The 11,801-nt window shown below is 45.1% G+C and overlaps 1 long non-coding RNA gene across 1 annotated transcript; it reads left to right on the top strand.

Annotated features, from left to right (window-relative positions):
- The first annotated feature begins 2,214 nt into the window (after nucleotides 1-2,214).
- On the top strand, nucleotides 2,215-8,268 carry LOC124244446 (uncharacterized). Its single transcript, XR_006890006.1, has 3 exons — nucleotides 2,215-2,463; nucleotides 5,625-5,693; nucleotides 7,234-8,268. It is a non-coding gene; the product is annotated as an uncharacterized LOC124244446 (long non-coding RNA).
- Nucleotides 8,269-11,801: the final 3,533 nt, after the last annotated feature.

Genomic DNA, 11,801 nt, shown 5'->3' with positions numbered 1-11,801 from the left:
TCGTCCATACAAGTTATGACCTTTGTAATTTCTCTATATCCATCTTTGTTTTTCTCTGTTTGTTAATAAAAATGAATTCGTCCCCTCTTTCACTCAAGGTTTCAGAGCAAATGACAAGCAAATATTCTCAGCTTTGCTACACAGAGAGGACATGAAAGTCTCAGAAAGCGTCTGGTCCAAAGGCAAAAATCCGCATGGCAAAGAATCCGAAATGAGAGACCCAGTATTCCCAGTTCCCAAACTTCCATCTCCTTCCTGGCAAAAGTTTGGCATTCTTCATTGGAAGTGATCACTTTTTTTCCCATTTCAAAAAGCCTGCAGCTCATGACAGGAAGATGAGGAAACCACAGTCAGTCACCCAAGGGGGCGGGGCCAGCTTCCAGCTGCAACCAGTGGAAAGTTACCTGATTTTGTTTTTCACTGTCTGGGAAGCCCAGTTTCGCAGCCTGTATCTGAGTACAAACATCAGGGATTCAGACATTCCAAGCTGATCTTCTACCTTGCAGGATTCAAATCCATCTTATCTTAAAAGAATGCATCCCCTTTTATCTACTTTTTTTTAAAAAAAGGTCAATTTTAAAGGCAGCTGAGGGAGGGGTTGTGTAATTTGCTGGAAGAAGTTTGTTAAAGGATTATAAATAGGACAAGATTTATCCTCTCTCTGAAATTCAGAATCCTTGCAAGTACCCTGGCTGAGAACTTAAAGGAAATCGTCTGAAAGTCGAACATTTGTCTTCATCACGGTTTTCCAAACGAAGGGAAAAACTCAGCCAAAACGCATCAACTTTCAGAGACCAAGAGAAGCTGATGAACGTGACCCGGATGTTCCCGTGGTGAGGCCTGGGAGTGGGAGGGATTGTCCTGCCATTTCAAAGAATATCTACCTGGGGATTTCTAGGGATTCTGTTTCACTTTAAAGGAGAAAAACGTACAGTAATTCTTTAAAGAAATATGATTGGTGTAACCAGGTGAAGCAACTTAAAAAATACAAAGCAAGTTACCCCAGGCAGTGCCAGTAACGCGACCTTTAAAAAATTCTCATTGACCCCTTCTCCTCTGAACAAGCTTGGAGCACACAGAGCCTTCGTGATTTCCACAGGGCCCCCCAGAATGTGTTTCCCATTTTAGGATGAACAGTGGGCTTTTACCATATGAATGTGTCGGCCTTTGGAAGGCCAGGCATGGCCAGTCCCTTAGCCCTCCTGGGAAGACCTGGTCTTTTCCAGGGACGAGTTTGCAGGGTGACCTCAGCTGGCCTGAGGCAACCAGGGGAGGGGTCCCCCACAGGCACTTGGGGAGCAGTAGCAGGAGCAAAGAGCAGCGGCAACTCTTTGGGCTCATTTCTTGAGATCAGTTCTTGGGAAACAAAAAGAAAAAGCCACGGCGTATTTTGCTTTCCCCTTTCACCTGAAAAGAAGTACCATAACCCCAGTAAGTATAGAGCAGAATGGCGTGAGCTGCTAGTTAAGGCTGCCTATCTCCTCAGATCACCATGAGCTTTGACCTGGATCGCCAGACCTCACTTCAGATTGTGTTTATTACTCGAGAGAAACAAATAGCTTCCTTTCAAAGCTTAAGAAAGCAAAGTGACCTAGTGGCCTGAGGAGGAAAAGAAATAACCAGAGATACTACAAGTAACAGCAGCTAACAGGCTCCATTTAGGACCAGGGGCAGCCTCTGATGGTTGTTTATGTCACTGCTTTGTATCTGTCTTTCCTACCGGATAGTAAACTCCTTTTTATCTTCTCACCCTTGCATTTTGCGAGCTTAGCAGATAAGGAGGAGCCTAATAAATAATTGTTGGTGTGAACAAATAAACAGATTGTAATTACATCAGTAGTTGGAGAGATCAGTGCAGCACAGATCAGTTCGAGAGGAGAACGAGATTGGCTTCCAAATATTGGTCAAGAGCCCTAAGGAGGATGAGCCAAGGATATATTTAATTTAATAGGTTCACATGACCAGGTGACTCTTCTGGGTCTAGAAATGTGAGGAGGTGACAATGTAATAAACTATACAGTCTTTCTGTAAGGAAAAAGTTAAGCAAATTTAAACCTGGGTTTCTGAGGGGAATAATGTATTCAGCAGGTGCAACTGCCTGCTCCACCCCCTTGGCCTCCATTTCTGCGCGGCTGCACCCCCACGCAGCAGAGGGGGGATGTGGGCTCTCCAGTGGTGCTTGGTGTGCTTGACCAAAGGTGACGATGACTTAGTTGGCTAAGGTCATGCCCTCCCTCCCTCCAAATCGATAATTTAATGTGACTTATCAGAAAGAGAAAGAACTGTTTACTTTAAAATCCTGGATCCCATAAAGGGAGAGCGAAAAGGCCTAAAAACCACAGAAGCTCAGGACTTGCGCCCATGGCCGCCTGCACAGCCAGCAGAAATAGGGGGAGCGGAAGGCCCCACCCCACAGGCCAGAGAAGGGCCCTGGGCCGAGAGAAGACAAGAGCTGCCCAGAAGGTAAGTGTCTTCTCCAACTCCACTGTGTGAGCTGGGCTGTTCTTTTAGGGGCTACTGACTTTGAGAAACAGGAATGAACTGCAACCCAGGTGTCTAAAAAGACCCCACATAGCACCTGAGCCGTGTGAAGTGTTAAACACAGCGTATTTGAATTTGTCTGCCGCAATCATTCTGTTTCTTCAGAGAGCCTGAGAAAACCAGAGACTTTCCTGGAGGTTCTTCTCACCCCTGTGCAGGGAAAGGACGAGGCTGGGGAGGAGTCGAGGGCCCAGAGGTGGCGTGGGCTTTTATTTCTGCCCTTGGAGCAGCAGTGTTTGAAGCCATTCCCCGTTTTGGGATGGTTTGTTTTAACAGTAACACCAAGGCCTTCAAATAAGATCCCCCCAGTAGAATAACTGGAATTAGCAGGTTTATTTAACCAGGAATTCCCCCCTCGTCCCACTGCTTCAAGGCAAGCACGCCCACAAGGCTCGCCGTGTCTTCTACTTCTAAAACGCCAGCGTCAGAGTTTTTCCTCTGTCCAACTCGTATTGTTCCCTCGGCAGCACTGAAAATAGCTGGACACCTGCACAGAAATGAAACTGATTCCTGGGAATCCCCAGGCCTCAGCAATTCTCTTTAAAAAGAGTCTGTTGAGACTCTGACTTGGCTGAGAATTTGCCCAATGATCCCTTCTTCACCCCGGTTGGGGATAAACGTGGATAATAAATGGATGCATAAGGAGCTTTCCAGATTTTCCCTTCTAGTTGGATTTAAATGAGAAATAAAAAAAACTCTTCTTTGCTCCCTATTGACAAGAGCATTCTATTTTAAAATTTCCATGTGCTTTCAAAATGACAAGACTCAGGCATATGACACTGACTTGTCTTCATCTACACTATAATAGCCTAAAAGAATCCAGTGGATGCATTTAACACATCTGTTTGAAATGGCAGTAAATGTGGATTTGGAATTAAGAAAAAGCATTTCCATTTATCTTTTGCTTTTTAAGAAATCTTTTTTTTTTTGGTGCTGTTAGGTTAGGTTTGCAGCAAGGTAACTTCACAGTCCCCAGTGCACTCTGTCCGCAGGCCTCTGGTATTGGCTCTAGAATGTTCTCAGCCCCTGGGAAACAAAATATTAAAGCATAGACAAGCTGCTGGTGGCCAGACCTGACCTGAGGAAGAAGAGGGAGTTTTGTGATATTCTTGGTACTTATGAATCTAAGACGTCTTGCAAGGAGCTGTGACGCACAGAGAATAGTTGCAGGTTGATGAATTCACTAGATGGTTAGGCTTTGTAAAAGCTTTCTCTTTAATGAACTCCCCCTCCCTGCCCACCCCCCTTTTATGAAAAGAAACCCATGACATAAGAGAGGAGCAAACCCAGTCCACACTGTTTTTCCTACTCACGGGCTCAACGGGGAAACTGCATTCTGAATTGACCGCAGCAACTAGAAATGTCTAGACCTTCAGTCCAGGTTGGGAAGGCGCGGGGAGACTGGGACACTGCACAGAAATTTAGTTTTAATAGACAGCCGTTTAGGAATGGGAACACTTGACCTCTCTCAAGAAATCTCGGGAAGTAAGGCACAAAGAGAGGCGGAGGGAGATTTATGTGAATGAGATCAGAGGAGAGAAGCTAACAGGATCCCTCAGGCCTTTTCTAAGCTGTAGAAAACTGCTTGCATTTGAAGGCATCCTCCTGATTAATATCCAACATCTTTGCCGTAAGCATTCGCTTTTTCAGAGGAAATAACAGGTGTAATTATTTCCCATCCAGCTTGTAAACTTTGTTTTTTATTAACCAGTACTATTTAAGTTCAGTTGTTAAATCTGAAAATACCAGGACAAAAGATGGTTTAAATTTGCAGAATAAGAAATGACTATGTGAATTAAAAAGAAATATCCAAGTCATCCTGGCATTAACCACTTTTAATTTTTTTATTAGCAACATATTATTGGATGGCATTTGAAAAGAATGAAGACATTCTGCTTGCTTGTTTAAACTGCTTTACAGATTGACAGAGTTTAACCACTTCTGCAGAAACAATCAAAGAAGTAATAAAAGATGATGGCTGTTATAGCTATGTTTAAAAATTGTTCAAGAGGCTGACAACATGAGGCATTCAATAAATGTGTTTATTGATTGATGCAATAATACCATAAAATTATTGTACTGTGTAACAAAGTATTTCACTAATAATTTGCTAGGAAATTAGCCTGAGGCCCATCTCTCAGCACAGCACTAACTTCAAGCTTGTTGACAAGTAGTGTGGAAATAGGCTAAGTTCTAACCTCCCAATTTCAGAAGAGGGAATTTTTTTTTTCTTTTTTAGATTTTTTTTTTTCCTTTTTCTCCCCAAAGCCCCCCAGTACATAGTTGTATATTCTTCGTTGTGGGTCCTTCTAGTTGTGGCATGTGGGACGCTGCCTCAGCGTAGTTTGATGAGCAGTGCCATGTCCGCGCCCAGGGTTCGAACCAACGAAACACTGGGCCGCCTTCAGCGGAGTGCACGAACTTAACCACTCGGCCACGGGGCCAGCCCCAGAAGAGGGAATTTTTATTAGGGAATCCACACACCCAAAAAACTGCTTAAAAACTGTTTAAATTCTAATTTTTTTCTCATTACAAAAATACTACGCTAATTGTAGAAAATAATACATGCAGAGAAGGAAAAGGAGAAAACAACGAAACCGTAATTCCACCAGGCACAGATAAGCATGGTTAACATCTGATGTTTTTGCTCCAGGCATACGTGTATTTTCACGGAAAAGGGGCTCATACTGTATATACTGTTTTGTAAACTACGTCTTCATTTAATAACACATTTGACTCTCTTTCCAAGTCAAGAGTCATTTTTCTACAACATCAACTTCAATGACTAAGGTGTGTCATAAATACATTACCCTCCTGTAATTGGACAATTAGGCTGTTTGTGATTTTTACTGTATAAACAACGTCATTGTGAACAACCTTCTAGGTATATTCTCTACTGATTTATAGAAAAGAGAATCTTTTCTACAAATTCAAGGGCTTTTTCCTCATGATAAATTTCTGGGCCGAAGAACCAGAGGTTTCTGGGGGAGAAGAGTTTGGTAAGATTGACCTGTAACACATGAACTTCCTCCTCTCTTTTCTTCTTCCCTGTTACTCTTCCTTCCCGTTTCTGTCTTCTGCAGATTATGGAAAGCCCGAAGCACACAGAGCCCACCTGGAGAAGTGGAGGGGTGCTCAGACGCTGCCCGCAGGTGCTGAGAGTGAAGTGGGCCCAAGCCCTGGCCTGGTAGGGTGCTCTCCAAGCATCCTACCAGGATCTTTTTAACTAGTGAATTGTTCTCTCATTGATTTTTCCCAACTCAGGTTGATATTTCTGGAGCCTTTTGTCATGGTCAGCAATATCCCTTGAGTGACCAGGAAGTGGGAGTTTCTGCTCTAGGTCCCTCAGGCAAAGACAGAGATGAGCCCAGCTAACTTGTTAGGAGGAACAGCAGGGAAGGGAGGAACCAGAGATAGTTAATCACACAAGTACGTCCACAATGGCTGGGCCGGTGTGCTAAGGGTTTGTGGTAGCGACTGGGGCCAGTGGAACTCTAGAGTTTGGATTCGGTGTGAAGAGGTCCACCTGAGGAGAGCAGGTCTAACAGTGGGCTATGTGGCACCTCCCTGCCGCCTTGCAAATGACTGCACCCTGTAAGGGCAGGCCAGGGTCACAGACAGGAACCCAATGAAGCCAGTCATTTAGTAGGAAGATAAGCAAATTAACACAGTCAAAAAGGAAAGGAAAAAAGGCAGGGTTCAACACCCCAGTCCCCTGGAGGCTGAGGGACTCTTGTGGTGTGCTAACAACTACACAGTCTCAGTTGAAGAGGGCCATTTCACGGTCCACATGTGAATAAGGGACATTTTTACTGAAAGATGCACAAGGGTTCAATTCCAGTTCTTAAGAAAGAGCCAATTTTTTGGCCAAAGCAAGGCTCTGGTCAAATGTTAACAACTCAGTTATCCTGGGGAAAAAATAAACTGGCCCCCAACCCTCTCCTTGGCTAGCATTTGGGGGCAAATAAAGGATTAGGTAAGATGCTTTATTTCCTCTCATTCTCTATGTGGGCAAGAGTTCATGTATCGGTTAGCAACCATTTTTAACGGGAAATCCAATAAACCGGAAGGGATTTATTCAGAGGAGGCTTCCTTTTGCTGGAAAATCAGTATTATTAATGAAAGATGGAATAGTTCTTCTCTCGCCATGTTCCTCTTTTCCTCACCTCGTCTCTTCTCCCACCCACTACCATGGAGGGAAATGACTGCTGAGTAGGATTTAAAATCTGAGCACCATCGGATGCCCTTGTATCCAATAGATGTTACTGTGAGTAGATTACAGCACGGCTAAATGCTACATCCCCTTGCAAAACAATTTTAATTTTCTTAGACTGCAGAATTTGCCGCATCTGCTCGTGATGCATTGGGATACGTGGTGAGGGAAGCAATGGGAGGAGCCATTAACCCAGTCATCTTATTATGACATATAATGTGGTTTTCCACTAAGTCTTTGTTTCCTAGAATCAGTTCCCTCTAGGGTTCTTTCCCATTTAGCCCTCTTAGAAAATCGATGCAAACAGATTTCCCATCCATTTCCATAGGAAGTGTTTGTTTCTGTTGGTGGGAGGCCTCCGTGGGGTGGCAATGGGTCCCTTTATTAGCTCGACTGTTCCAGAACACAGAAGCCTGACATCTTTATCTTTCCTTTGCTCAAGATGCTCCCCACCATTTATCCCTCTTTTCTCTGCTCAGGTCACTCTGTGGAGCTGGTGAGGTTCCCGGATGATGATCAGTGGCTGTGGTGGAAAGTGGAGGTGACGTTAACACCTTCACGGCTACAGATTTTCCTTAGCAGAGCTGTGGAGTGTGACAATGGTGTTTGTGTCCAAACTATCAAACGCCATTATCACACTAAATAGCTACTGTTAGGCAATCCTTCCACTCAATGAAGGCCTTGGCATCTGTTAGGTTTGGGCAAGAAGGCTCATCTTGTAGCAGTGCTCTCAATCATGTGTAATTACTGAATAAATTCCGGTCCTTTTGTGCTCATAACTAATATGTCATCTGAACTTTGCCTCTCACATGCCATTGTTAAATACTTTAGCCGATGATGAATTGTCTTGTGTTCCTGAGTCAATAGAAAGATTGCCGTGTTCCCCAGAGCACCCAGCAGAAGGCTAGGCACATGGGAATTGTTCAACCCATGCTTATTGAGTTGAAATGAATAGTTAGGAAAATGTTAGGTGCCGAAAACTGAAACTGGATTAAAGCTAGGTTGTGAAAACCACAGGCTTATGGATGCAAAATTAAGGTTTGTCGGTCCTTCACGTTGCATCATAAAAAACAACTTTCTGATAACTTACACATGTCTGTTAACTGACCTTTCAGAAATTCTAGAACATGTGTGATTTCTACTGATTTTAATCAATTGCCAGGCTGATTACTGAATTTGTGTGCTGGATTCTTATTCCTTATGTTTCGATGAATCACCATCAGGAAATTATACACGAACTATGTGTGCGTTGCCATGGCAAACCTGAACATTTTAAACCCATGCAGCTTCTGGGACAATTGGACCAGCTGGGTGGTCTGGTTTGAAACACATCCTTTCTCTGAGAGGCATGTAAAGTAAGGAGTAGATTCTGTTTGTGCTGGGCTAAAGCTGTTCTCCTCTGACTTGGCGAAGTGAACTGGTACATGTGTAATCAAATTGAAGGGTTGGAGCAACCATCAGAAACAGGTTCATTCAATCATCCGTTTGCCAAATAAATATGTGTATTCAGTGGCTGCCATGTGTCTGGTACTGCCCTGGGCACTCGGGATACTCGTAAATTAAATGTGTCTGACATAATTTCCAGACATGGGCGTTCACTGGCTCACATTCTGTTTGGGACCATTCTAAATGTTCTAAATTATGTTGACCAGGGAACCAAATGAGCAAAACTTTGCAAAATAATTCCAAGCCCCTTGCTGGAAAGCACCAGGTGAGTGTAGTCCACACATCTATGATACACTGCAAAGGTTCCGAGGTCCTGAGAAGCTTCCATCCAAAGAAGAGGAAGTCCATTCGTTCCTGCCCTGCATCTCCTTCCACCTCCCATTCCTTCCCTCCTGGCATCATCCACTCTCAAGAGGAGAACCAGACCCCCTGAAATAATTAATGCACTGACATTCCTTTTTTTTTGCTTTTCTGGAGAAAGCACTAATTGAACAAGCATTGGTAGAGGGCTCTACTGTTACACAAATCTCTCCTGTGCACGTTATTTCCTTTGATCTGTGCAAGAAAGGGCAAAGATGACAGATTTTGGGCGCTTTCCACAGACAGCAAACTGAGACCGAGAGTGGTTCTGGAATCGGCTGGTCATGCAACCACTACTCAACTTGGGTCTCCTAAATCTAAAGTTCTCTCTTTTACTTATAGCCTTCCTTGGCCTAGTGTTTCCACAAAACCTCATGCTTCACAGCTGAGGGTATGTAGAAGTTGGGTTTCTGAGGGAAAGTCTGCAGGATAAGAGAGAGATAAGCCATATGACCATCTTTCCTTGTGAGTGTTCCACAATGCAGAGAAAGACAAATACTGTGAAACACCATCATCATGAAGTGAAGGGAAGGGAAGGAACAGCAAAGTGGTAGTTTTGGGGTCAGGAAGGGGGTGGCCAAACTGTCCAGACATGGACCAGCCAACTTAGCGCCCCAGCCAACTGACGCGGCCCTCACTGACCCAGAGCCTGCAGGCTCCCAACCCTTCCCAGGCTCACGGACAATGTGAGCACGGCCTCAGGCACAATTCCTCCTCTCTCCCACCACCCTGAGACTTTCCTCAGATGGAATGAAACAGGGAGCAAAAGGAAGGGCATTCTACATCTTTTCTACTAGGTTGGCTCCCGTAGCGGCTTATTATGATTCCTGTCTGGGTTAGTTCTGCATCCAGGCTTGGGGACCTGTTTTTTCCGTAGATCTCTAAGGAGCACACGTGGAAGGCAAGGCTTCCACTCCCCCATCTTAAAGCCATATCTGACCCTGTCCTGCTGCTCCAACTCTCTGATCACAGCATCCTTCCCCAGCCTAGCTTTCATCCCCTCCCTGGCCCATCCCACTGGGATGATCACTGCCAGTCTTCCCCAATAGAGCACTATTCCTGGGGACGCTTACTGCCTCCAAACGTAGTTTGCCAGCTGAAGGGGCCACTTGGAAGTGCAGTTAAAATCGCACTGGAGCCGGGGAGGCGGCAGAGCCCCTGGGCAGCCACACTGAGATGTTTTCTTCCCCTGGAGACAGGCGTTACTTTGCTTCGTGAATCATGCCGGTGAGATCCTGTGACTCCTTCGTCTTAGTACAATGTGCATGTCGAACGTGACAATAGCCAGTAGGGCCTGTCCCATGTTCCAGCCAACCCCAGAGGAGGTTTTGTGAAACAGCACAGCAGTATCACATGTAGAAGGCTCATCTACACAGTTTTATGAACTCTTCTTAAATCTATGTTTTCCACTTGGTATACTTCCATGAATGAAAGATAATGTTAGAACTGGAACCCAGTTTACTGTTTGTACTGAAGAGGAAATTGAAGCCCGGATAGGTTAAGGAACATGCCCGAGGTCGTTCAGCTAGTCTCTGGGTGAGCTGGACCCTGAAGCCACGTTTCCAGGCTTTGCCACTTCATCCCAGTGGTGTTCCGTAGCTGTTGCCTTCCTAGAGCAGGCAGGAGAGGACTCAGGCAGTACCCCCTGAATGAGTGCCTGGATGCCAGTAAAGTCCTCTTCCCTTTGATTTGTCTGAGCACTGTCTCCTTTGGATTTCAAAGGGATCCTCCCTAGTTTGGCGTTCTGGAATTTGGTGCATGGGTCCAGGTTCATGCTCCCTCTTCACTGCGTTGTCTGCCATTCACTGCACAGACGTGGGTTGTGTGATTACTATATGCCTGGTACCATGCTGGGCTCTGGGGACACAGAGAAGAAGGAGCCCACGTCCCTTCCCAGAGCTGCTCTCCATCTAGGAGTTAGTCTCCTAAACAGAGACATTCAGGCCTCAAGGAGCTAAACGCCATAGACACCATAGCTAGACAGAGCCGTAGACAGAGTGCCCAAAGAATTTAATTATGCCTTTCGTTTCTTTTCAGATGAAGAAAGACTGAGCCTTTGATGTTATAACATTTTTGTTACTATTGGGAAAATAATCACTTTTTTTCTGTTAATGATTCAGTCACCTACAGGCTGTAGATAAAGAGCACGGTGTTGTACTTGGGGGCAAAGCTGTAATACGAAGAGCTGGCTGCTTTTCCCTGGCCATGTGCCAGCGTGATGTGCCGCACCGGGTCTGTTGAGGCCCTTGGGAAGGTAGAGGAGATGGTTAGAACACTTTTCAGTTATATATGTGAAGAATTTTTATTTCTCAGAGGAGCAGGGTAAGACACGAGCTGGTTGTCTTTCACAGTGCCCGCTGGGTTAGTGCTCACAATGCCAGGTCATTAGGCCGTTTCCTCCATTGCTGCCTCTTCCTCTATCATCAAAAGCCTACTCCAAGGCCAGCAGTTGCATACTGACTCCTCCTCATTTCCCGCTCCCTGGGATACGCTCAGGAAGCCACTGGGTATAAACCTATGGCAGGAATCCCCAGGGCCTGTGGAGGAGTAGAGAGATTGGGCATCCCCTTCTTCTCTTTGACATCTGAGTTCACTTCCAAGCTTTCCGAAGGAAAGGGAGGCATCCCAAAACGCACACAAGTTCACAAAAATGTAGATGGCTACTGAGGATTCCAAAGGGCCTGCTCATAAGTAGCCAAATTTAGAAAGCAGGGTCACCATATGTGTTCTGAAAAACGATTTATGTGACACAAATTTACTGTGTACTTGGAATATCTAAACACTGTGCATAGGATGCAAAGATGAGTAAGAAAATCACTCCTTCCCTCCTTCATTCATTCAACCATGTGTTCCTACTATTGTGTCAGACATTGTGCTGATCACTGAGAATTCAAAAATAAGATGCTCTCTCTAGACTATAGTGTTGACAATCTAATGAGGACAGAGACAGGCAAATGAGTGACAGCGGTCCTGAGCTGCGGATTTTTTGCGGTAGGTGTGGGGTGCCTTGGGGGCCTCTAGAAGGAAACACCATCTGTGGTCTGGGAGAAAGACATGAGAAAGAACGAGAGACAAGCGTTCCAGTGCAGGAGCACTCCAGTGCTTCCGGTAGCCGCCCAATCAAAGAGAAAGTCGTGACCTCGGCAAGCGAAGTGTAGAAGTTCTCACCTTGACAAAGGTTGAGTTACCTTCAAGTTTCCAAAGCATTCTCCAGCAATTCCCTCCAGACAGCAGTTGAGCT

Source organism: Equus quagga, chromosome 9 (genome assembly GCF_021613505.1).
Source record: "Equus quagga isolate Etosha38 chromosome 9, UCLA_HA_Equagga_1.0, whole genome shotgun sequence".
Taxonomy (NCBI): Eukaryota; Metazoa; Chordata; class Mammalia; order Perissodactyla; family Equidae; genus Equus; species Equus quagga.
Note: the sequence above shows the minus strand (reverse complement) of the source record. Positions and strands in the feature narration are given on the sequence as shown.